A 25,431-nucleotide genomic window follows, 5' to 3' on the forward strand; every position below is an offset into this window, starting at 1 on the left:
TATGATTGTTGGATGCAGGTTATTGAACTACACCATTGAACATGAGTTCATTTTGGTTCATAATGATTCTATGTAGATTCAGACAATACCTTGTGGTTTCATTCAAAGAAATACCGCTAGATCAACACTCCAAGCGGAAAATTGAGGCGATTGAGACGGGATAAAGAACGGCAATGGGAAACGAGGGCTATTGCTTTGTCAATCAACTGAAAGAACCCAATAATGAGTAATTATAGCTTTTGGGGATGAAAAATGCACTTTTTTTGGCGATTGTTTGAGTTTGGTGTAAAAATAAGTGGCTGGGTGTAACAGAGTGGAAAGCTACTAATGATTGGTAAAAATTAGAACGCATTGACCCTTATGAGGACTGGTGATTGGGCTACAGATATGACTCAAAGTTCAGGGAATTGGTGAGGATTTATTTTGATTTCAGCATTTTAATGAAACAGATTGCTTTGAACTTGGAGCCAATTAAGAATTATTTCAGTTGTTTATGGCTACAAAAATTGATGAGGATTTGATTTTTAGCATATTACAAACTTTCTGTATGGCGAAGGTTATTTTTTGAACTGCCGAAAATGCTCTATATTCCAATGCTCACTTAAATTTCAGTGGCAACTTAATACATTGTAACTCTATTTGCGGGGAGGAGATAAGTTTAAGTGACCGCTTATGGGTTAGAATTTCAACCAGCCTAATCATGAAGATCCCGTGGCCAAGTGGTTAAGGCATAGGTCTCGTAAACCTGAGGTCCTGGGTTCGATTCCCAGGCGGGATCACTTTTTCTACTTGTCTCCTTTATTATTTGCGACGGCGAACCTGATGAAAAATAATGTTTATTTATATAATTCCCGTCGATCATGCCACTGTTTTTCCGTGTTACATTGTAACTCTTGCGATAAATTCAAAATCATTACTGTACAATGTACATATTTGTGGATTTACCCTACTGTGTATAATAGGCCTACAATCATAGCCTAATTGGTCTTAAATTGATTGGTAAAGAAGGGGTTGCATTTGGGGTCAGTCAGGCTGACAAAATAATAGGCACATTTTACTTTATATGTTAAATTAATGAATTCCTACATGTACGTGATTGGGAAAGTAAATGAAAAGAATGATTGTTATTGGAATTTACTAACTGAGATTGTGGATAATGTGATTCATTGAAGTGTAATGTTTGGTTCTTGTAACAGAAATGACATGAAAATTGCTTGCAGAAAACATTCAACTACAATCAAGTGTGTATTTATCAGGTATGCTTAAAATCCAATCTAAATGTGACTTACAGTTCATGAAATAATAGTATTTTCATTTTACAGGGAAAAAAGTACCAAATTTATCAAAAGATGTTACTGGTATCTCAGTTTATCTTGTTTCTGATGTTTCATTTCACTTGTTCCTATGTGTAGACATTGCTCAATGTGCCCTTCACATAATTTATGTTTGATTAAATTATTTGTAAGACATACATTTCTTACATTTCAATTCAATTCTATTCATGTGCACAATCTGATTAAATCTAACAATTGGTTTTTGTTAGCTCTGTACCAGGATCTATTGCCTCATCAAGGATGACTATTGTATCATCTTAATCATACTTAAATGTTGGAATGTTTCTTATTTGAAAAAGCACTTTTTTCATCACAAGAATTCATGTTTTCTCTTGAAAAAAAAACCACTTCTGCTCATCTCTAGCTCTTGAAGCTAATGTTCATCCAATAAATTAACACAGCAATGAAGAGGAGATTTCTGTAAGGACATTTATAATGCCCAAATATTATGACACATCATGACAAACATTCTCATGATTGATGTGCTTACTGATGAACATTTGTAATGTACCTTAGCCTCTTCCCCTATTTTTGTAGATAGATGGGCTTTGTGAAATCCACAGTAATCATGTGTCCTTATGTGAAGTCTGTGATAAAGATGATGAACTGAGTGCAAAGAGCCCTGATTGAGACCTAATGCAATAACTCAATGGTCAAGTGTGATTATCTTGACAAATTCATTTGCACGAACCTCATTATCCATCATATACTTAAAGCGCATCAGTTATAACAAAACAATTAGTTATTAATTGCATTGATGGGGGTCATCAAAACGGGTTAGCAAGGTACATGAAGAAACCCACTATATATCAGGACACTTGTATCCCATGATCACACAAATAAGATGACAGTACCCTATAATTATGTGAATCATGTGTTTGGGAAAAAAGTTAAAAGCCTCCTTGCTTCTTGTCTTGAACATTCCCCATCTGTATAGTGAAAGTTATGTCATTTGGAGAGCACTAGCTTTGCAAATTAGGGTTACTTGGTATACCTTTTGCTACTTTTCATAATGTTGAATGGTCTGCCTCTTGGTTACCTCACCACACTGTGAATGCATTGACTGATTTGTCATCATTGGTCTAAATAAAGGACAAATATTGCAACAATAACTAGGAAATGTCATCAGGAATGGATCTAGTGAGTAAATAAATGATGACATGAGGACAATAAGAAAGAATGTCTTCTTTTATATCCTTGTTTTGTGGATTATATCACTCTGTAAATATGATGTGTGCCTACTCATAAGATAAGCAAATAATAGTGGAAAATATTCATTCAAATTGAAATTAGTTTAAGATCCAGTTTATGTGTTTCTGCATGCTTTTTATGCAAATGAGGTGGTGTGTATGAATTCTTAACAAAAATAATCATTCATTTAGACTTAGATTTGTGTGTGCATGGTCATTCTTGATTCAAATTAGGCTATTGTATAATTGTGGGAAAACATGATTTTGCATGTTGTTGGAAAGTTCGGAGATGCTTTCATGGGAAGTTTTTAACCGAAATTAAACAATTTGTTGGCAGCTCTTGCTTTATGGACAAGCACAAATTGTTTTACTTAAGTTTTGTACTCAACATAGCTGACCACTATTGGTCCTGTCACAGCTCTATATTAACAGGAGCACCCACATCAACCTATGATAAATTTCACAGCCAGACAAGTTTTTGTTTGATTGATGTTCAGCAATAAATTCTTTGTTTCAGAAAATTTCAATTTAGCTTATTTTCTGTTTTCAGGAAGTATATCTATTTGATTAATTATTTTATTCAATAACTTACATCGCAAGAGGAAATATGTAATTGGACTAACCAGTGCTGCTACACAATTTATCACAATACATTGACTTATGGAATAATTACAGAGGAAACCAGCATAGAACACAGAACACAGAAATTGTCCAAACGTGGTTGAATAGTTGATATCCGTAGACCAGGTTGAGTCGTTGGAGACGTTAATTAAATTCTTGAGGTACTCGGCTCTTAATGGGGCTTTTAACAGGCTACGCTATCAAGGAGTGTGTGCTCATACTAATTTATCATTGTACAGCGATGTAGCTATCGTGTTGTTGCACGGTAAATTGTGATAATAAGTGATCTTTGCATAGCCTCATAGTCAGTGGCATGGGTCAATAACCTCCTTTCACTAATCATAGAGCTCAAAATTTGACCTCAAGTTGTAGAGTATGAGTTTTTATACCCAATACATAAGAAGTCATTTGATGAATGCATACAAACATATTGGGGTTAAGGAACCGTGTCACAGTAGATGAGCATGTTTTAGATCCTTGCCTGATCTTTGCATATTGGGTATAGTAACTAGGGGTTGGATTTGTGTATTTATTTGTGCTATTAAGTCTAGTAGTGGTTTGAGTAAGTAGATAATAGCAGGTAGGGTATACAGTTGCATCAGGATTAAAGGTCTTGGTAGATTCATGTGTATGTATGCGCATACAGGATAAAATATGCATCAGCCATGCAAAACCATGCACACACCACACACACCCCGGTAAGATGCATCAACCGTGTATCGCAAAAAATAGTTGCAAATGTGGACCCAAATTTGCTATCAAACCGAAACCGTGGACACACCTAGTGAACTGTGGGCTGACCCTGTACCTCATGGGGACACACTGTGAAACACATTTGTAAGCTTTTTCCTATCTTTGAGGCAGGTAGCAGACTATGAACGTCCACGGTTGATTGTATGTTTATAGTTTATCGGAATGTAAAAGCAAAATATCCATGTTTGATACTGCCAACTCCTATACAACCAAACACCCACACACATCCATGCAAATTACCAGACACTAGCAGCGCATCATTCATGTTTTACATGAAAACATCATTAATGTTAAGCAAACACACAGCAATATGTACGCACATCACATACCAGGTAATATATGCTTCAATAATGACAAGGGAAATGTAAAAATACAAGACACTTGTGTGAACACACCTGTAGGCATGCTAGACATGCAAGGTGGATTCATTAATGAATAAATACAATTGTAATTATGACTTCCCATGTTTCATTGAAATTGAGGGTTTGTGCGTAAGATGCCGCCTTCTGCAATAGCTGCCATGTGTCATATGCATACAATATAGAATGCAGAATTTGTCAAATAGCTATAGGGCAGCTATTGCAGTTACGGATTTCTTGCTCATGATCTCTTGATGTAATGATGATAAAAGCACAATAGCTGCCAGGTGTCATAAGTGTATGGTATAGAATACAGAAATAAGCAAATGTGTATGTAGCAGCTATTGCAGATAGGTGCTTCTTGCACATAAAACCCTCAAAATGTAATTATTGTACAGCAAGAAGTAATAGGTTTGATATTAGCGAGGAGGATTTTTGCAGAACATCAATTTGAGCACAAATGTGAATAATTTATTTCATGTCATTGTGAAGGTTTCTCACTATGGACCATAAGAGCCTCATCCCAATGGCATAGTTCAATAACCTCAATCAAACAATCATAGTGCAAAATTTGACCTCAAGTTGCATAGTATTAGTTTTTGTACCCAAATTTTCAAAGGTCATTCAATGAATGTGCAAATGTATTAGGGTTAAAGAACTGTGCCCCTGATAGATGAGCATGTTGTGGATTCTAGTGTTTGTATAGCAACTGTACTTGATATTTTCAAGATCAGTTTAAAGGTGTGACTGTACAGGAACAAACATACTATTACTAGGCCTTGAATCGAGTTTTGGAGACAAATTTTCAGTGATGATGATGATAGAGTTTATAATATAAGAAAATAATAACTAGCATACCCCGACCTGGATTCCATGACTTATTGCAAATTTTTAATGTAATAAACAATATGGATATCATGCTATTAAGCCGTCTGTATGAATACTTCCAATTCAATTTGCAATTTAATTAATATCTGTACAAGCTCAAATTGCAATCTTGTTTATTTTGACATATGTTTCAATGCAGAATATGGATAATAGCATTATCTATTTGAGACAAAATACTTTATGTTAAAAGCTTATTTTCATCAACATATATTTCGGGCTCGTCATCGTGTGCTATGGACTTGTTTTCGTCATTATTTATTTTGACATTTATATATTTCAATTCAGTATAATGTATAACAGCATTCATTATCGATTTGAGACAATATACTTCATATTAAAAGCTTGTTTTCGTCATCGTGTACTGTGGGCTCGTTTTCGTCATCGTGTACTGTGGGCTAGTTTTTCGTCATCATATACTCTGTACACATCGCTACTGTCTAGCATGATTCAAGTAAATATGCAGACACCGTCTTCATTGATCACTCTTCATCAGCTTAGAGTGGCTTCAAATGTTTTCATTTTGATTAATAATAAGAGCATCCTCTTTTACCTCAACGCACTTGACCTTAAATGCATTATGAAGAGATGTTACAACTCTCTCTCGCTCTTAATAACAATTCCCTCCTCTCTCCATCTTGCTTGCTTTTCACACTCTCCTTCTCCTTCTCTTGTTCTCCTCATTACAAAAGCTGAGGTTATCTTCAGTAGATAGCAAATTAAAGTGTGCAGAGGCTTGTGGATCAACATCTAGGCATTGTGCCTCTGTGTAGCGCACTATAAATCACTGCACTTTTTTCCCCTTTTTTTAGCAAGGAATTTCAAGTATTTCAGTAGATAGCAATGAGTTCCAAGTGGTTACTATCTTCAGTAGATAGCAATGTATTCCAAGTGGTTACTATCTTCAGTAGATAGCAATGAATTACAAGTGGTTACTATCTTCAGTAGATAGCAATGAATTACAAGTCGTTACTATCTTCAGTAGATAGCAAGGAATTTCAAGTGGTTGCTATCTTCAGTAGATAGCAATGAATTACAAGTGGTTGCTATCTTCAGTAGATAGCAATGAATTACAAGTGGTTACTATCTTCAGTAGGTAGTAATTAATTACAAAAGTGGTTATAGTAATCTTCAGTGATAGCAATGAATTACAAGTGGTTGCTATCTTCAGTAGATAGCAATGAATTACAAGTGGTTGCTATCTTCAGTAGATAGCAATGAATTACCAGTCATTGCTATCTCCAGTAGATAGCAATGAATTCACTCATTCTCTTCTCCTCTCTCACACACACACAATCCAATCAGAATTAAATTTTGAATATAGTTTCAATAATCGTGACATGCAAAATGAAGTTGATGAACAAGGGAGCTGTACGCGTGATGTAAAAAGTCAATAAACGGTTGACGGATGCATTCTGATTGCTTATGACGCATTTTTGTCAATATTTTCCTGGTTATGGTGGCTTGCAAGGTCACCGTACACTTAATACACAGCCCAATATTAGACTTGCAAATAAGGCTGACCGCAGCCAAAAATGATAAGCAGCGGATGATAAAAATTGGAAGCGAATAAATTTGTTACATTTTGCAATTAATATACAAAATCACCATGGTGACATAATATAAATGAGCTTAAATTTGAGTGAAGAAGCTACCGTATCGGTATATTACTACTTATTAGAGCTTAATTTATTGACTAATTAGTATTCATGGGGTATAGAGGTTTTCAGCAGAAAATAAGAGACAAATTCTGGTCTGTAATTAGAAAACCTGGACTGGCCCTTCGTCTATCGGGCATATGTAATGTGCGACTGGCTTTATGTCTATCGGGCATTTGTAATGTCAAACTTTGTACTTGGCTTGTGATGATTCTACTAACGCTGACAATATCTGTGATCAAGTTTTAAGTCCTTTTGCTCCGATGTGGAATGATAGTCTGAGGCACTTAATTTTCCGTCTTGAGTGCGCAATCGTCCCAAAGGACCCGGCGGATTGATGTTGCAACGACTGATATAAGGTCAGATTCAAGCGATAAAATATTCCCCCGATTTATTTTTGTTGGCACTGAAAACTTAAACTAGTCAATTGCATGCTGGACTAGCTTTAAACTAGTCAAACTGGTTAGTCAAGCCTGCTTGACTAGCTTAAGCTAGTATTTCAACCTAGTCAAACCTGCTGGACTAGTTTTCAGCCAGCTGGACTAGTTTTTGATTAGTCCAGCTGGCTTGACTAATGTGATTTGACCTGCTGGACTAGTTTTAAGGATTGACTAGCTTAGGTTAGTCAAGAATCAAGATGCCTGCTTGACTAGCTTAAGTTAGTCAATTTGCCAGTAGTCTGTGGTATGTGACCTCTGACCCAACTGAAATCTATAAGCGGGAAACATACATTTTGTAACTGTCAACTGCTGAGGTCAACTGGATACTGCTGTCACTTCACTACAGAGCTGAGCAACACTCTCAAGTTTTTGCCACAAAATGTCCTGGAATTAATTCATCAAGATTTTGTAGAACATGAAGGTAAGTCTTGCTTTGTGTTGATATATGTAAGGTTGCAATTTGTTATAATATTACATCAGAAAGACAAAAATATTATCAGCTCAGAATGCTGTCACTAGGCCTATATGCACTGTGTACAGCAGTGGTATTAACAGCACAATACAACATGCATACGTACTAGTAATTTTGTTGTTTATAGCAATCATGTGTGCACTACATGTATGATATTAGGGAGGGGGGGGGGTGAAATTTTGGCACACATTCATGGGGCAGCTTTTAAATAAAATTATCTTAAAAGGCGTAGGAAACAGTACGGAAATTAACGGGAATTAATAGATATTAATTAAAATATTACCCAACATGTAAACAGAATACAGAGCGTGTTGACGTGTGGTGTACTGGTGGTGTATACATGTGATGCTCAGGCTAATTAAACTTAGCAGAAATCATCAATTAAAGCTGGATGGATGCTTTTTTGTTCATAAATACTATATATTAATAGACCAACTGGAAATTTTAAAACATATATTTTTTTCCCTATTATTAAGAAATTTAAAGTAAAATTTAAAATAAATTTCAAATATGACTCATTTAAATGCCCTACCGTACTTAAAATTAGTAATAACTTAGGAAAAAAAATGCTATGTGCATGGTCTGCAAAATGATTAATTATCACTTTTTTTAGAATAACAACCACGACCCAAACAAAATCTACAGTCGACAGTTTGTCAAATTATACCATTTTAATGTCGTGTATTATTTTCATATAGGTTCTGTTCCTTTTTTGACGATGCAACCGTGAAGCTTGAAAGACTCAACATATACAGTCTGGAGGATTTCACTCAAATAACAAAGGTAATTGAAACATTTTTGACCAGATGACAGCCTCATCCCCCTACTGTTACAAATATCTTATCAAAATGAAGATTTTTTTGGCATCAGCAGAAGAAAGCATATATTATAACCCCAAGTGAAATTTTATGCCTGAAATATGTTACGTTTTAGCATGTTTAAATGTTATAAACTGTGGTTACCACACATATGGTTCTCAGTGGCGGCACCAGGATTTTGGGTCGGGGGGGGGGGATGGGGAGTAAATTTCAGGGGGGCAGAATCAACCAATTTTGGGTTAAATTGCTGCAAAAAGTGAAAATTTGACTTCAAAGTGAGGGTCAAGAAATATATGAGGGGAGCAAATGGCCCCGTGAGGCCTATTGCCTCAACTATTGGTTCTTTTGCCATTGTGAAACACATTTTTGCTGCTAAATGTTAAAACTGCTACTAGAGAAATTTAACTCAAAAGTCATCACCAAGAAATCAGAAATTAGTGTGATGCGGCCTCAATGTGAGGTATCTTCAAAACACAACAGAATGTCAGAATCTGACCATGCCCTTTAAGACAGTACGCTATTTTATAAACACTGTCCCTGGTGGACTCTAAAAAATGATGTGGAAATACTTGACCAACCAAAATTTTGGAGGTGTAAGAACTTCCTTAAATTTTGGTGCAGTTTAATTGGTGGGACTATTACGGAACCCCCGAAGTGACATGGAAGAAAAAACTTGGGGCCCGAGATAGTAACTTGGGGTCCCGACATCATAACTCGGGGTCCCGTCATAGTAACTCGGGGTCCGACATAGTACATCATGGCCCGAGGTAGTAACTCAGGGCCCAAAATAGTAACTCGGGCCCCGAGATAGTAACTTGGGGCCCCGACTTAATTAGTAACTCGGGTCTGAGATAGTAACACGGACCTCGAACTTGGGGTCTAAGTAACGGGGCCCGAAGTTACTATCTTGGACTATCCGAGTTAGTAAGTCGGGGCCCGAGTTACTATCTCGGACCCGAGTTACTAAGTTGGGGTCCCGAGGACTAATTCGGGGCCCTGAGTTACTATCTCGGGCCACAAGTTACTATCTCAGACCCCGAGTTACTAATTAAGTCGGGGCCCCGAGTTACTACCTCGGGCCATGATGTACTATGTCGGACCCCGAAGTTACTATGACGGGACCCCGAGTTTCTATGTCGGGACCCCAAGTTACTATCTCGGGACCCTGAGTTACTATCTCTGGGCCGCGAGTTAATAAGTCAGACTCCGTTTTTTTCCTTCCTTATCACTTTGGGGGCTCCGTAGACTATACATGTATTAAACTGTAAATAAAGTTCTCGCTGATACAAAATATTTTTTCAGAAAACTGCCAGATGTGAAAGCAGGAATATTCATTTTGCCTATTAAAGTTTAACTAATAGTAACTTTTTGTATAATTTGCTTTCAGGTGCTGCTGAAATGTAACCCAACTGTGGTAGAAATAGACTTCCAACAATTGCAACTCATCAAGAAGAAAATGCTGTGCATCGGCCGTGCAAAGTAACGAGTTAAGACGTTACACAAACAAGTAGTGTGAAAAAGAACCTTGCACTAATTTTGCCTGTCAAAGATGGATTTATCTGAATCATGCACATGAAACTTGTCTGATTCATGATTTGATAAACATTCAAAATGGATTCATCAAAACTTTTGATTGTGGTGACTTCATTATTGTGAATATGAGTGACAAACTTTAATGACTATTTTTCTCACAATCAGGCATTAAAAAAAGTATGCCCTTTCCGACCAGCGGTGGTCCGCTATCTCTAAGGACCACTATCTCGAAGGTTCGCTTTCTCTAAGGTTCGCAAATATGAATTGTAGATTTAAAAAAAAAGGAACATCATGAGTTTGTTTGCTGGATGACTATGCAATGACGCCACTGCCATATCAGGGTGAAAAATGATATTATAACCTATCCATGATGCTTATTTTGTATGTTAATTTGTATGACATCTGGATAGACAGACTCTATACTGCTAATTGTAATCAACATGATCAATATTATGTTTTTAATCTGTCAAACCAAGCTGTTTATAAAAAAAAACTTAAGGTTTTGACAGATTAAATACATTTATAATTAGTTATTTATTTACTAAATTTCATAAACAGAAATCTTTGTAATTTATGTTTAAGGCTTTTATAATAATATTATGCAGAGTTGGGTATCATAATGTTGGATGCAAGATAAGAATGTCATAAAGTTTTTCTAATGTTATTTTGGACTTTGAATTGTTTCTTATTTCAGAATCTATTGTCTCCAAAAGAGGATAGGATACAGTCTGTGGTGGGTATTAGGTAGCCAGATGAAATGAGACAACATGGTCAGAAGAGAAAAATCAAAATCCTCGCCAACACGCAGGTCTAGTTCTGTACTAATTATTGGTGCTTGCTTTTGCTTCATATTTCACTATTTATGCTGCATGATTAAGATTATCTATGGAATAATTCTTGTAAATTCATGCAGGGAAGCAATAAGCAAACATTAATCTATCTAGACTAAATCCACATGTGGCTCATTTACTTTCCAATTGTATAACCCTTATCAGACTGTATCCAATCTGCAACTGCATGTATGGTTTGCATTAGGTTTGTTCGGCTGGCTGGACTAGCTTGAGGTTAGTCGAGCATGTTAGTCAAGCCAGCTGGACTAATGTTACATTAGTCCAGCTGGCTTGACTAGGGCTATGTTAGTCCAGATGGGCACCAGTTGGACTAACTTAAAGCTAGTCAATAACTAGTCGAGCGACTAACCTTAACTAGTCCAGCTTGCTGGACTAACATCAAGCTAGTCAAGAAACTAGTCAAACTAACTTTAACTAGTCCAGCGTGCTGGACTAACATCAAGCTAGTCAAGCGACTAACCAAAAAGCTAGTCAAGCGACTAACTAAAAGCTAGTCCAGCATGCTGGACTAAGATAAGTTAGTCATCCTTGTTAGTCCAGCAAAATTGACTAGCTTAAAGCTAGTCCAGGTGGGCACCATCTGGACTAGCTTTAAGTTAGTCCAGCTGACCAATTTAGGTTTTCAGTGGGGAATGAACTGCAAAAGCTGGAGACGATTGGCATAGAAATTGGCTGCCAGATTAAAGCAGTAAATTTCTTCACGCCGCTTGTATACATGTGAACGTCATCGGCTAGGCATTTTGTATGAATTTATTGTATAGTGTGCTGTAATATCTAGAGCAATAATAAAAGTAATGGTATGGCGAGTTTGGGAGCGATCCCAACGGACACAGAGCACTACACAAGATTTTGAGGTGTTAATGCAAGAATGCGGTTTCTGCAATAGCTGCTGCATACACATTTGACAGTTTCTGCATTATATATTGTACATGCATAACACCTGGCAGCTATTGCAGATAGGGCAATCTTTGCACTATACACAAGATTTATTTACAGAGCACTAAAGGTATTTTGACTGACAAGAAGCCAAAATTGTGATCAATTTGTCGAGATGAAATGACGAGGGGTAGAAATCTTAGACGACTCGCTTCAGGTTGTTTCTGAGGAGATAAAAGACGTAATTTGAAGGAAGAGAATGTTCAATTTTGTAGCTGTAACATGTGACATGGTTCAAATGGGAATTGGGCACTAACAGGTTTTGTTATACTTTGACTTATTTCATGGTTCAAGCTGCAAATTCTTACGTTTAAAGGCAAATGTTGAAACAACATTGATGTTTTGTAGTCAAAATGTGTACAAGAGAAAAAGAGAATGCCCTGATGTTAACCATTCTCAGCCTCATAACATGATTATTGAAAAGGTGGTGTCAAAATGACCATCCAAATTGTCATGATGATGACATTAACATGATATTGACATTGATAATGACATTTGTATTGAAAAAAAGTGGTTTTCAAAATAATAATTATTACAACTTTCAAAAAATATTATGAACATAATCAATTAAACTGGACAAAATGTCCATCATAACCCTTGACCCACTTGCACGGCCAATGAGGCAAACAATATTCTCAATCTTATTTGCTAAGTTTCTTACAATAATATTTACATACAACTGTTTCACACATTTATGGTCTATTTTTAGTCTATGACTTTCCCTCATCAGTGTTAGTAATTACTCATGTTTGGATAGGAGATGTTTACATCATTCTCATCCCTATATCCCAATTGATGACTTTAAATGAGAACAGAGCAGGATTTGTGACATGGTACCTTTAGTATGAGGTTAACTAAAAAATATTGGATTCAAATGGTGAAAGTTTAAAGGAAAGAAAAGAGATTGGAGTGAAATGATGAAAGTTTAAAGGAACGAAATGAGTTGAATTTTCACAATCTCATACATTTATTAGTTGGACTGCACAGCAGCTGAAAGGAGTATCCCATCATGCATTGCAGTATATCTGCTTACTCCATAGCAAATGTATACAAAATATAAACAAGAGCCGCTTAGATATTGAGAGCTATTGATAGATTCATAATACTCTATGGATGATATTTTTTCAAACAAAAGTCTAAGCTTCCCTGATTTAAGAGAGTAATTGAAAGTTGAAGTTTGGGTTTTGTGTACATTTTCTATGGCACAATCAGTTATATAATGGTGCCGCAAAGCATAATGGGATACTCCCTTCAGCTGCTGTGGTTGGACTGTGTGTAAAGTGTACCATAGCCTTGTGGATATTACTCAATGCACAGTACCAAGTTACAAATTCTAGCAAAAATTGATCTATATTTGGGTCATAATATAATTATCACAGAAACCTAATACTACCTGCTATCTACTGCTGATAGCAAAAATATGCATCAGAAATATGAGTGAGTTCACCCACTTTGCATGGATCTATAAAGCAGTATACCATCATCAGGCCATGTCAATGTACATGTAGTATTCTATACCATAGGTCACTTTATCAATCCACCATACATCAAGGAGATCGCAAACATACTCATATGTCAAGGCACAGTTCTTTAACCCCAATATGTTTATACATATGGAGGAATGACCTTTATATGAGTTGGGTACAACAACTCATACTCTACAACTTGAGGTCAACTGTTGAGCTATGATTGTTGAATAGGGATTTATGAACTGTGCCACTTGTTATGAGGCTATTGTGACTTTGTGCATCAGAACATGATCAAATTTCATGTCAAAAATTAATAGAGGAATTTCTATTTAAGCTAGATCATTGTTTATTAATGCTCTCTGGCTGGTCATTTGGATCTGGTTAGTGATATGGCTGAAATCCACACTATAATTGATTAACCTGCATGCGTGGGTCCATTACTAAAATTTACAAGTTCTTTTATTTTATTTTTTAACCAAGGTGGTGAAATAATGCTTGAAGTGCCCTACTTCTTACGATATTGCTTAATTTTTCTGTGAATAATTTTCACACTAATAATCAATGTTTGCTGTTTCTATTTTCACTAAATGTAGATAGGCCTAAATATTCTCAATGAAAGATGCATGCATACAAAAAGTAAAATTTCCCTTCCAGTTCAATATTAAATGTGTTTTTAATTCATTTAGCTTTGGAGTTTGAGAAAAGAGTACATTCATATTTAAGAAGCATAGCGTAAAAAAGTCCAGTTTTTAGAGAAACACATTTTGCATTCCAAATCAAGGTGTTAATTACACAACACGCATAAGGTGAAGTTTCATTGCACATAAGGTGAGGTTTCCTGTTCAAGAACCCTCATCTTTTCGTGCTTCACACCAGATGTTAAAAACGACAAGAATTTGTAATAGAAAATTGCAAGCAAATTGCTGTGAAGGCTACGGAGATCATCATGGCCGTTGGGACAGCGCTTGCTGGTCACGTAGCTTTTTAAACCGTTATGTGGATCGGGAGTTATAAGCTGTCCATCAACACCCCATGGACTCGGCTGATATTTGATATCCATTCTGTTACTTAAGTCCGTTTCTATTACTTTAAAATGGGGGTTATGCAAATTAAACCACTTGTGTAATGGTCTTATTTGTTGCAAATTGAGGTACCGTTTGGGTAATGTGAGAAGAAAATTGGCAAGAAATTTTAAATTGTAAGTTTATTCGAAAAATGGTACACAAAGATGATTTATAAGGTAAACACAATATTATTAATAAAATGAAGGGGATGGTAATTCCCACATTCCCAGTTATTTGCATTAGACACGTAATCACAGGTAGTCTTATGCAAAGTCCTAATGATGCAAGGCATAATATCGTATTCAATATTGTTGCTATACAGTTGGTTGAATAGCATATGATGATTAGCATGGATGTAACCTGGTCATTTCATCACATCTTCATTAAGCTACTAACTTCAGTCATCAAGTCTTGGTGAAAGTCCCTAAGATACATGGCATATTAGCCACAGGTAGTCTTGCACAAAGTCTCTCAGCATGGATGTAACCTGGTCATTTCATCACATCTTCATCACGCTACTAAACAAGTCAGTCATCAACGTGAATTGACAACGTTATACTAAATGTTTGGATTCGCTGATATATCAACGCTGCCCTCGGTGGTGGCTTTTGTATTGCGTTATCTGATGACACAAATTAGAATGTGCATCGGCAACAAAGGAGGAATGTTTTTGCATCATGTATTTTGTCATTTTGTGCATTTCCTCACATAATGAGGAGTTTTCCCTCAGTGTAATGATCTCATAGTCATAAATATTTATTTTGTCATTTTCATATGTGTACATGTAGAATAATGCGTTTCACCATAGACCATGTTCCATGGTCTATGGTTTCACTAAAAATATATCTCAACAACAATTATTTTTCACCCTTAAAGGCACAAATTACATGGTGTGAACTGAAAGATATGATAGCATACATCTGTCACTTTAAAGGGGCATTACTTGATTTGTTGTTTTATGTTAAATGTCATTATTTTCACATTATAGTTTAAATAAATTTGATATAAACCTGTTATTGAAACAAAATGTTAATTAATTGTAATTGTTCTCTCTTTTTCTTTCTTCCATGTGACCAACTTGATGCCGTCTTCTCAAATGCAATTTTCATCAACTAGGTAAGTCAAAATGAATAAGAATTTACGTAGTTTGTTAACCAAATAACATTAGCCTATTTTATGCAGATTACACTACAGACAATAAAATACCCTTGAAAAATAAATTTAGAATTAAATACGATATAATTTAAACTAATAATAGGTGAATAAATTGTAAATTAATCCATGATTGAAAATGAAGTGTAAGTATAATGTTTAAGTTATAATACCTATGGAGAAATGGAATAAGCACACACATATTTTGCAAAATAAATAAAGAATCAACAAAAAAATTAGGAAATGAGATTTGTAAACAAACAAACGAACAAACAAATAAAGCATACACAAATACTGAGTACACCCCTTTGCTACATCACCGTATCCTTCAACATACAGTTTATTCTATGCACTGCCATAAGATAAAGTTATTGATTTACCATGACGATGACATATCCTAATTATGACATTGACATTTATCTGTTCACCAGTCAACATCTTAATACCATTGCTATACTGATGACGCAGATATTAATAAAGAACCAGTTGGCATGTACAATGCAATAGAGAGGCCTAATTCTACCGTTGATGATGATACATTATAAATGCTCATTCCTATACTGGCTACTGATAGACCTAATGCATGTGACATGTTCAATAGATTAATGAAAATATTGTTTATGACACCAATACCCACAATGCCTCATCACATATTACAAGATTGTTGTTGGTTGTCCTTTATTTGAAGAAGTCGCCATTGAAGAGAACAGCAGTAATATAGTTTTGAACTCGGCTCAGTATAGCTTAGCAGGTCTTTATTTCTGACTTCTTGGAATCGCTATTATTTGGTGGTAGTGGGTGATGGGGGGTAAATTGACCATAACATGAAGACAAATTGAAACTGGGAGAAATTAGGGCATTGGTTGAACTCTTTCAGTATCCAGATTTTGTGCAAAAATATAATTTATGTTACATGTACCCTCATACTTAATATGGAATTTAGTCATTGTTTTCAAGTTCTCACTTCCAAAGAAAAAAAATTATGTAAGTTCAATTAGCAGATAAGCAAGGTCTGCTTGTTCTCTATTGATAAGGGGCAATCTTCAGTGAACAGCTCTTTTCAGAGCCACCAAACCTTTTACATGCGATGTCTGCTTGTTCTCTGTTGACAAGGGATAATCTTCAGTGAACGGCTCTTTTCAGAGTCATCAGTAGACAAGGGGCATCCTATATGTCTCATTCTTACATACATTGTCCTGAAGAAGTCATTCCTGATGAAAGTTTGACAGTTCTAAACTTGTCTAACGGTGAACCCGCTAAAAACTTACTGAAAGAATTTAGTCGGTTCAGCAAATTTAATAGTGATTTAGGTCAAGCACACCAATGTCCCTGATAGGTAGTTCATTGTTTTCCTACAGATAGTAATCTTATGAACAAGTTGCAACCATTATACAAATTAGTACTGCACCGCTGCCTATCTACTACCTCCATGATTTGACCGCAGTTAACACACTGTTTATTATAATTTTGCTTGAACTTATGCAATCTTTACTGTGAAAGTGAGAACTTGAAAACAATATGGACATTTAGTTATCGGTAACATGTTGTACTATACACAAAACCCTTGTACAAAACACTTTATCTATCTATATACACACATAAGCACCCCAGGCAGATTTTCTCAACTTAAAGTTGGGTCTCAAATTAAGTGCTTTGTTTGAACAATTCATACATGTTGGTTGAATTTAAAGGGCAGTAAGTTCACCAAACTTATATGATTTGTCAGAAAAAACAAACTTGAATTTATGTGATACATATAATTTAAGCCTATAATATGGATAATTTGAATTTCTAGAATTAACCAAGTTCGTAGTACATGTATTAAGACTCGGCATGCACATGCATAAGATGCATGCAGGCAAAATGTGTATACATTACACCTAGTTCAAGGTTCATTGTTGTTAAGAAATTAATTAACCATAGTAAAGGCTTATAATACTACACTTCACCTATGGCCAATGGTCCAAGCTGACCGTTTATGCAGTCACTTCACCTATGGCCAATGGTCCAAGCTGACCGTTTATTTGTTCTTCCATTTAGTCAAGTGGAATCAAATGAGGTTGCATTCCCATAGGATTTTCTTACTTTGTTTTGTGTTAATCAATTGCCATTTATTAATCACCCATACTTGGTCTTAACCAAGTTTGAGATCATGGTGCCTTTACTACTAGGAAATTAAGTCGGGCGTAAGAAGAAGGAGACGTATCAATTTTTTTTGGATGAAAATGGAATTAACTAGAGATGCCGCGATGATGTGGGTATCACAGCGGTGCAAGATGAGTAATCCGAGACTAATTAATTATGCAAATTGTACGCATCGTGGGTAATGAAGATAATACACAGAGGTGTGAAAAAGTGAGGGTACATCGGTGAAAGCGGTTAATCGTTGGTTAGGTCAGCGCTTTGGGGAGATGAAATGTTCTGAATTTGTAATGGGCGTCTGGTTACTAAGTTTAAATGTGGAGAAATTCTGCTCATTTCATTCACAACTTAACTCTCTTCACGCGGGTGTCGACTGCAGACGACAAGTTTCACAAATTTTTTACAAATTCAAAAATGTCAGAAATGTAAATTTTCATGACCATATTTGGAATCAGCATGAAAAATGCATTAAAATGAGTACAAACACGCCTAGTATTGATCCAGTAGTTCTTAAGATAGCTCTTGATATTTTGAGAAAATATTTCAAAACATGAACTTTTTCCATTGAAGCGCTTGGCTAGCACGCAAAGCATTAAGGTAATTTAAACAGTTTGAAACATTTAAAAAGAAGAGTTGGATATTTATGAGAAAATGGTATAAATGTGTGATATTTAGTAAACGCATTTGATGGAATGTGGATGGGAATGAGTAAGGGGCGACCACACTTTCAAAATGATTATTAAAGATAAATGAATGTTGCTGATTTCTCACATTTCAATTTTGTGTCACTTGGACATTTCAAATATTAATAGTTCCCACATGTCATAGAATCGTAATAAGTGGCAGAAAGCTTCAACAGGACAAGAAATGATATTCTTTACATATCAACTTTTTGAGATGTACAGTTTGGATGGAATAATTTTTGGTATGGGTTAACTGTGTTTTAAGTATTACAGAGTAGGGAAGCTCAAAACAAAATAATTGTTCAATCCATTAAAAAAAGAAAATATGAAAGTTGGTTTCTAGTATCTCTTTAAGCATCCTTACCAGTAATTGCTCTCCATCCAACCCAGCTTCCTTGAGCCAAGAGAAGATGGATGTTTTAGTAAACGCTCCCTGAGCACATAGCCAAGACAAGATGGATGTTTCAGTAAACGCTCCCTGAGCACATAGCTAAGACAAGATGGATGTTTCAGTAAACGCTCCATGAGCACATCACTACTTCCTGTAACAAATCTAGGTTGTCACATGTTTCTACAGAGTTGTCGGCTCGAGAAAAGGGAAGAAAATAACAGAGCTGTGTTTTTGAAGTTCAAGTGAATGGATACTTACCATAGTCAGTCATGGTGACATGTAGTCTATGCTACAGACCGTGTACCTGTATTACCCATATATCCCCTCAATACAAGTAGTCTTTGACAAAGACTAGATGACATGTTGGATCAGGGTTTGAGAACAATTGAGATGCAAGGGTCTCCATTTTGAGTAGCAATTTTTTTTTTTAAGATTAATTATTCACACTTTTTTCAAACATAAATTATAACATTTTTACTTTACTTCCTCTAAATCACCCAATTCTGATTTCTGTTGTATTTTGTTTATAGTGCTTTAGAATAAATATGAAATGCACAAAATTTGATGTAACATAAGAAAATTTCCTAGTGTGAAAAAGGTTAATGTTAGTCATGTTAATGGAACATAGCAATGGTTGTGTTACAAATTCAACTTGTCAGATGAACCCTGTTGAATTCGGAAGACTAAAAGTCATGTTGATGCAGTTGTCTGTTAATTTTATTATGGAAATATTCAGGGCAACATAAAAGGAAAATAATCACATTATGTGTGATGGGGAGTAAGGATCATGTGATGTAAAGAGGCTGGGGATGGGCTTACTAACCAGTCTGCCCCCTCCCCAGCCACAGATCAACCTGTCAGTTGAACCCTGCTGAATTCAGAAGACAAAGTCATGTTGATGCAGTTAATTTCATTAATAATCAGGGCAACATGAAAGGAGAGTAATCACATTATTTATGGGATAAAGAGACTGGGGATTGGCATACTAATCAGCCTACCCCCTCCCCAGGCAGAGATCAAAATACTGGGGAATCTCAAATTAGATCTGGATCTAATCTGGTACCATATTATATCTACCTGGTGCCATCAATTAGAGTCAATTGGAAATTTACCCCCTTCCCCTTGGAATATTGTACCCCCACGGAAGGGTTATGCAGTTTTAATGATCCATGTAGTATAATGACATAGGGTATGAGGTTATAAATATGGGGGAAGGGGGATTTGAGTAGATCATAACATAGCATGCCTGTTCTACTAGTGGCCCATAACTTGATTTAAAGCATAATTAGCATAATTACATTTGTTTCATTTAAGGACCCAGATGGTACACATCATCTCGTTCCCCCTCCCAGCTCGTTGACATGCAACCTACTTATTATAAATTTCTGTCTGTGTTCAATTCAGATCAGATTTCTTTACCGAGATATAGAATATCATTGAGTCATTGATATCATGATGTAGGCTGAGCATTCTACATGATCTAATAAATTTTGATCCAATAAATTTTGATCCAATTCACCTTTCTGTTGGTTATCAAATTCAATTTTCTTTACAAATAGTCTGCAACACATCAATGCCTATTAGGCCCAGATCTGTTTGTGTGCCCCCTAAACAGGGGGGCCTAAATACTAGGACTGTCATGTAGAGTGTAATTTGTTTACAAAACAAAAACGATTATTTCATACATATGGAATTTTCAACTGGTACTACTCCCATCTTCCATCAAAATGTATTTCTCCAATTTCAACTTGTCCAGGTGCAATGTTGGTGGTGAGTTGATATGCTGTATGCATGTCTTTTTGCTCTCTTTGTATATACCAATCAGGTTCCCCTTCAAACCTTCAATGAATGTCCAGTGTGTGCATTGACCTCACAGTACAAGATAAAGGAGAGCTTCTGATGAAAAGTCACACAGGACAATCCACAATGACCCACATATCAAAGCATAGGCCATGGCAAAGGCTGTCTTGGGACTGTTTTACTCATCAAATCTTGAGGAGAATTAATTCTTTTGTGGCCTGCCTACAGTACATACCTGCCTGGCCATGGACAGGCTTCCCAATAGATAGACTTATGAATTTATGATAGACAATTGGTGGGGTCTTATGATTTATGGATGGTGAGGGTCAGTTGAGGGTCAGTAGTAGCCAATGGAGGGAGAAGATGGTCATGGCTGTGGTCATCCATATTTTATAGTGTCAACATTGTGTAAAAATAGCAGGTTGCCTGATGATGGACTGATGAGAAAATACCATTTTAATAGATCCTGGAAAAGAATGGTTTACACCTCAAATCCATGCTAGAACTAGTTCTAGTTCTGGGGTGCATGGCCGTGAAGCGACCAACAAGGCGGCATAGGACTGGTGCATTTTGCAATGTTAGAAAGGGGTTATCATGGTCCCATACAGGCACTGAACAAGTGCTAATCCATGCAAGCTCTTTAATTTTGCTATGTTAGGATGAAGCACAACATTCAGGCCTGGAAAATAGGGAACTCAGGAATGGTTCCCAGGAAATTTTGTGATTTGGAGGGGAATTTTCAAGTTATTAATAAGAAATACATAAGAAACCTGCACAACAAGCATGAGTATAACATCATGATGCACACTGATGTCCTCCAAAACTTTTTGTGTATCCAGAGAAATGAGCTAAACTTACTGATATTAAAAATGTTGTTTTTCACGGAACCCCATGAGTACAAATATGAACCTCCCATGTTCTTTTTGAGAAGAGTCACATCCAGATTAACTTCATGTCCTGATGATAGATTACATTTATCAGTAATAGTATAAAATTTCTTAAGAAAATAAAGCAATTCCTAAAATGACCAGTAGTCTATAAATCCTGCTAGGAATCTAATTGGATATTAGATAATATCTTTGACAGACCAAGGTTTGCCACTTCACAGGTGTTAAGACAATATTGATGGTGTGATTACATTGTGAAAGAGATGAATTCTACTTTTTGACCTGTACCAATACTATGTAGGGGTGTGCACCCCTTGGTGTGATGGGTGTTTATGTTGTCAATTTAAATTTGGGATATTAATAGGCCTTGACCTGAGCTCTGTATGGGTCCTAGATATTTCTGGATCAAATTATTCATATTAAAATATGGAATTTTGGCTGCAATTTTGCAGGTTGATCAAGGAGAGGAGATGACCTATATTGCAACTATGCAGAAGATCATCTAGATAGGAATGTAGACATTTATTCTTGAGATTGAAAAATGTCATGAGAAATGTGAGGCATTGTAAGAATGAGGGGGATATTGTTGATGGCCTCAATCGCCAGCATGTAACCTAGATATCAACATTGCTTCTATTTCAAGCTGTGAGATAGGCATAGAGCCTACATGTAGGTACAAAGGGGAAATGAAAAAATGTAAAGAGTCAATGAATACATTGGTACATTTTGTATGATTTATTCAGGCTTAGGTTCAGGTTCATGTTGGTATTTAAAACCAGTTGCCTAAATACTGAAACCTGAAACTCTATTTAAAACTTTTGCAGCAGTACTAGGTCTCAATGCTCGTTTTGTGGACTGGTTTGTTTAAATGGTTGCTCAGTGAGGAGACACGCTAGGGTCCTGATGAGACCATGCAGCTGAAACAAAATGCTCAAGCCAGAATAAAAATGTATGTGTGTGGGTTGTGTGCATTTAGTACATGTGTGGCCAGCGTAAAGGTTTAAAGGGAATAGTTTTAGCATAACAGGACATTAGTGTCCCTTTAACTTAAGAGAAAACTAATGTTATTCTGAACATACATGTATACCGGTAATAGATGCTGACTGGTAGACTGCTGCCCTCAGTCGTCAACCGTCTGGATTGACGACTGAGAAAACTACGTGGAAAAAAAGTGATGGATTTTGCAACAGGATTCCTGTGGCATAGAGCATGCGCAGTTATGTCCAAATTGACCTTTTGACCGAGTTTGTTGTTTTTAGAAGTTCAGAGCGCGATCTTGTCACAGCGGCGCGTTTCGGCGACGCGGTACACGGGCGCCGCTAGTCAGTCGCGCTCACGGCGCACAACCAAAGTCGCATTAGATAGTTTTCAGAAGTCCGTCATGATATGGCCTGTAAGATAATCAGTCGTCACTACGAAGCATACATTGTACATGCGAAGTGTAGACGGCTGATTGGAATTAGTCTAGCTGACTGGTACAGGGTGGTTCTTGTTGTTGATTTATCTCGCATTGACTTCTATAACAGAATGTGAAATAAAATGGGAACCGTGCACATTCTAGGTTGATGATCTAGACTCTGCAACAGATATGAAATATCCATCACATTAATATTACACTTATTGCTAAATGGCATTTGTGTAAGAGACAGCTGCTCTATTTCTAGACCAGGATATTCTTTTGGGAGCACAGAGCGTCCAGCTACTGTAACACCTCAAAGCCAAACTAGCACCTTCGTTTTAATGCAATGTTATGATAACGAATACATTATTACTTCACAGTTCACACCAACGTTTTCTGTGCATCCAACACAAACAATTAAGAGAACTTTTCCCAAATTTCTTTAAAATTCTGTCTCAAGAATCAGTGAACCACTAGAACCAGTACTAGGTATTTTATACGGTGAATGTGAGTGCATTCTTCTTGTAAAATTGTACACAAATATTTATACGAAATGAAATTATTAAAACGTAATGTTCTTGACACACTCTTCACAGCTATGCAGCAGTAAGGGTTAGGTAGGGTGTATGAAAGCTTAGGGTGTTATTATTGTGTTGGTATAACCATATGTCAATGTGTATAAGCGCTGAAAATGCGCGTTTAAAAAACACCATTTCAAAATTTTGGGACAGATGTTTTTATTGTTCAGAAACACATTCACAACAAAGGGGAATACAAGGATATAAGGAATTGTTTTCTTGCCATTATTATCAGTTAGAATGTCACAGTTCTCTGACACCTTATACTCATGGGGAACTTGACCCATTTTGACACTAGGTATGATATTTGATACCCAGAGTGTTAAGTGTTGGTCTGTTGCACTTGTGTTTATATAGGCTATTTTATTAAACTGCGGCATATGGATGAGGGGGTGTCAATGGTGAGAAAATAATGCTTTAGATTCAGTGAGATTTGACTATGTTTTGTTTGTTTGATTGTTTGTGAGGAAGTCTCCAAGAGTAATTATGCTAAGGCAAACTTTCAAACTATCCCATGAAATGATTGATTAGAGTAGGGGGACGCATTAATTTGTCCTAATTTTAACTAGTGGAAATCTTACAATATCCAAACCATTTGCATTCTACATGAAGCATAAAACATTGTACACCCCATAGGCCCTTGCAAGAGTTGCCATGGGTTATGAATATACCATGTAAAACCATATAGTCTATGGTAAAACCAGACTGATTGTATGGTATTGAACTACACTGCCAGCGTGATTTCATTCCATGGGAATGCAGCAATATATTCCGGTTATTATATCTGCCTATCTACCTGCATAGGTAGGCCTTGCCAGGTATGCTGTCACCATAGTCTCATGCTGATGTTTCTTATATATTTCCTGGTCAGTAACCTCACCCAGTACCAAGCCATACTTTCATCTTCATTAACTCTCACTGCATGAACATCACAGGATCCACTGGTATCAAGGATGGGAGAGATGTTGGGAAACGCTCACTGCATGAACACCACAAGACCTATACTGATATCAAGGATGGGAAAGATGTTGGGAAACGCTCACTGCATGAACAGTACAAGGCCTACTGATATCAAGGATGGGAAAGATGTTTATTCATCAACATTCCCATGGATATCAAGGATTTTAAAATCCAATCAGGATGTGATGTTGTTGCTATGGAACTGGAATGGAAGAAAAAATTCCTGCCAATCTGGTAATAAAAAGTAAATTGCAGACAACGTCCTATCCTGCACCATGCATTTATTACGGATGTAGCAGATTCATTGACTGCAACATTTAAGGCCCTATACAGTACCCCTGCTAGTAATGCACAATGTCAAGATATCCAGGACCCCCCAGCAGGCTACAACAAATGGACCACTATCTGAAAACATATTTTACAGGTTTTAATTGTCACATTGTTTAGCTTTTGTTACTGTTTTTAATAGCAAAAGACAGGAGGCTATTTTGAATAAGTGGTGAAGATTGGACTTGTTATAGCACCATAATCACAGGGCCCTTCTTTGTTGACACCCTGTAAAAGTTGCAAGAGATTCTCTTCTGTTTGCAGGTTAGCATGGTCAGAGCCTTAAATAACTTTAGAAAAATTCTGATAAAATTGGAATAAATTTTTAATTCAAGTGTAAATAAACTGTCATCACATTTTATTCCAGTCCATTTGAGTCAAATTATATGAGTCATAATTTATAATTTGGTCATTATCATGATCATTGACACCTCTTCATCAGCATGATCAGGGTGTTTGCATCATGATGACACTAAGCACAATATTAGGTCAATTAATTTATGAAACTGTTATGTTGTATTGGGTCTGTGAACTGAATATCATCTCTAGTGTCCAGTGTCCACATTAATATTATTCAGAGAGTCACATATATTAGTGTCATTGAACTGAACTTGGGATGATTGGAATGAGTGAAGGAACGTTGGAGTAAATATTATCATCTCTAGTATTTATGAATATTATCATCTCTAGTGTTCACATTATCATATAGAGAGCCATCTTGGGGTTATT

General features: G+C 36.3%; 1 protein-coding gene, 1 long non-coding RNA gene and 1 other non-coding gene across 3 annotated transcripts in view; all 3 read left to right on the forward strand.

The window, feature by feature from the left end:
- The window catches only part of LOC140169260 (uncharacterized), a 196,695-nt gene that overhangs the window by 31,820 nt on the left and 139,444 nt on the right, over positions 1 to 25,431 (forward strand). The window lies entirely within an intron of this gene.
- Positions 706 to 779, forward strand: Trnat-cgu (transfer RNA threonine (anticodon CGU)). The gene has a single exon. It is a non-coding gene; the product is annotated as a tRNA-Thr (tRNA).
- On the forward strand, positions 7,524 to 10,034 carry LOC140168965 (uncharacterized). The gene is made up of 3 exons (XR_011861298.1): positions 7,524 to 7,661; positions 8,411 to 8,495; positions 9,918 to 10,034. It is a non-coding gene; the product is annotated as an uncharacterized lncRNA (long non-coding RNA).

This window comes from Amphiura filiformis, chromosome 14 (genome assembly GCF_039555335.1).
Source record: "Amphiura filiformis chromosome 14, Afil_fr2py, whole genome shotgun sequence".
In the NCBI taxonomy this organism is placed as follows: Eukaryota; Metazoa; Echinodermata; class Ophiuroidea; order Amphilepidida; family Amphiuridae; genus Amphiura; species Amphiura filiformis.